Raw genomic sequence first — 2,749 nt, forward strand, 5'->3', positions numbered from 1 at the left:
TTAAAAAAAAAAAAAGAGTACATTAAATACTTAAGATTAGATCTGACCAACTCTAAGATAATCTGCATAATTAGTTGTCATATGATTGTTTACAATACAATTTAGGATAAGCATATTAAATACAAGATGAATAAATGTACCTGCACAATATACAGGAGCTGGTTGAGACTGCTATTCTGGTAAATTTGTAGATACAATATTTTCCAGGACAAAGCTTCATTCTCCTGGATTGGTTCAGATCTGTAGTAACTGCACTGGATCATAGTGAGAGCCGTGAATTTTTACTTAGTAAATAAACTCCATCTTCTAGTCGAGGATGAGAGCCACCAAGCCACAGAGAAACAGAACCTCCACATGACATGTAGGATATACACCACTCAGGCATCTGAGCACTTGATCCATCAATGAAGAGTCGATACTCAGCCATCCCATTCAACGCTGAGTGTGTCACTTCATGATCATCAGAGATGTATCCATACATAGACCAGTAATTGAATGTGCTTCTCCAGTAGTTGTCAAGTATGTTGTAGTTATTGCACGGGTCGTAGTCTGTGTCAGTGAGAAATGATGAGATCAAAACTTTGTGAGGTCAAACCAGTAAATCAATGTAATTATTATGTGAAAGTTAAACCATGTGTACTGTCATTACTGAAATCATTCTAAAATGTTTGAAAGACTTGTGGGGGAAAAAAAGCACAGTACCTGTGCAGTATCCTGAACACCCGAGTTGTGGATTCACAAGTTCATAGACATAATAATTGCCTGGACACGCCTTCCACTCTGATGGGGTCTGTCTTGTAATGACAGCAGCCACCCCAATACAACCCTGCACAGACCTCTCTAGTCACCACTCCATCCTCTATCTGAGGATGAGGACCATTGAGCCACAGATTATAGTCTGTGCTACAGCTGTATGAATTCACACAGGTCTCTGCCATCTGGATGTTCATTCCATAGTTGAAAAGTCGGTACCAGCCATTCCAGGAGAAAGATTCTTCACAAATCCACCCTCCACTTTCATTGGTCGCTCTCCAGGGACGATCCAAAGACTCATAGTTGTAGCAGGGGATCACTGCTGATGCTTTGGAAAGTAACTGTCATAGAGTTTGCAAATGTACTGTTAAAATACTGTATGAACTTGGAAGAAATTTAGATTATTCCATGGTCTGTCTGAATACTGGATTCTGATTGGCTGGCAGATATGCAGTAAAACCGTTTAATGCACAGGTAGTTCCAAGTCAGTTTAATCACCATTCCATATTAATACGCTGCTTTAATTGATGCATAAACACACACCACACACACACATACACACACAGAGAGAGAGAGAGACTGAGAGAGGTCCGAGATCGCAGATTGCACTGCACACACACATAAATTTTTTGTCAACACTTCCCCGCGATTTTTATTAATAAAATAGCCTAGATATTAGATCGCTACATTATATTCCTCAACAGTGAGGTGGTGTTTTTGAAGTAATTAATTGTTTGTAGAAAGATGCGCAGACACAGGTAAAGCACACACAACTATCATTCTCTCTCTCTCTCTTCTCTCTCTCTCTTTCTATCTCTCTCACTCTCTCGGTCGATAATTAATTGAAATAAATGCTATAATTCATTCAAATAAATGTGATCTTACTGCGCATTTCAATTCTGTGTCTGATCTGATGCGGCCAGAATGCTAGAGCAACCGTAATCGTCATTTTTACCCTTCCGGTCAAATATTGCGCAGAGCAATACCAGTTTTAACTTGTCTATAACTTGGCAAATGACCATGGAATAAGTAAGATAATCAATGGCTTGCCGTGCATTAAAGGATTTTAAAGGCACTTCACTGAGGCAACCACCCGATGCGAACCTCCATGTTGTGCATTTAAAATCCTTTAATGCACGGTAAACCGTTGATTATCCCTTACATATTACATCCCAGCTCTGAAGCAACTAAAAACCTTATTCTAACTGGTTCAAACATTTAATTTCATTAACCAATTCATTAAGATATATGTTAAAATATCTAATAAAAAGAGAATTTATTCTGGATAGTGATATTCAAAAAAAAAATCCAGAGAAAAGAAGATGCACCTGCACAATATGAAGGCCTGTTGATCATCACATCTGGCCTGACAAGTTTATAGACGTAATAATCTCCTGCACAGGCTTTTACTTTGATGGATGTGGATCTGTAGTCGTCACACTGGTTAGAACTTATTTGACTTGCAAAAACTTCCCGGGTCACCACTCCATCCTCAACTCTTGGATGAGAACCGCCAAGATACAGTCCAGTTTCACCACCACATCCTGTATTAGTCACGCACCACTCAGACATCTGGGCACTTTCTCCATTCAGATACAGACGATACCAGCCACTCCATTCAACAAGCGTGTCATCATGGTTATAGTAGTTCATGGGATCATTTGATTTTTGCCGTATGTCTCTCCAGAATTCATCAAGAGTGTTATAATCATGGCATGGATCAGAGTTCGATATTGTGGGACCTGAGAGAATCATGTAAAAAGAAACAAATAAAAATACAGTATCTTTCCATTTTTATGCGGATGACAGTCAGATTTACCTGCTAATAAAAAGAAATGACCCTTCTGCTTTACACATTCTACTCTCCTGCCTTGACGAGGTCAAACTTTGGCTATCCAACAACTTTTTAACTCTAAATGACTCTAAGACTGAGATTATAATTTTTGGTCCATCTAATAAATCTGAGTTATTAATTCCGCCCTGGGCAATCAGTCTG

General features: G+C 39.0%; 1 pseudogene; it reads right to left on the minus strand.

Annotated features, from left to right (window-relative positions):
• Positions 1-2,508, minus strand: part of LOC109100253 — a 19,283-nt pseudogene extending 16,775 nt beyond the window's left edge.
• Positions 2,509-2,749: the final 241 nt, after the last annotated feature.

This window comes from Cyprinus carpio, chromosome B1, assembly GCF_018340385.1.
Source record: "Cyprinus carpio isolate SPL01 chromosome B1, ASM1834038v1, whole genome shotgun sequence".
Classification (NCBI taxonomy): Eukaryota; Metazoa; Chordata; class Actinopteri; order Cypriniformes; family Cyprinidae; genus Cyprinus; species Cyprinus carpio.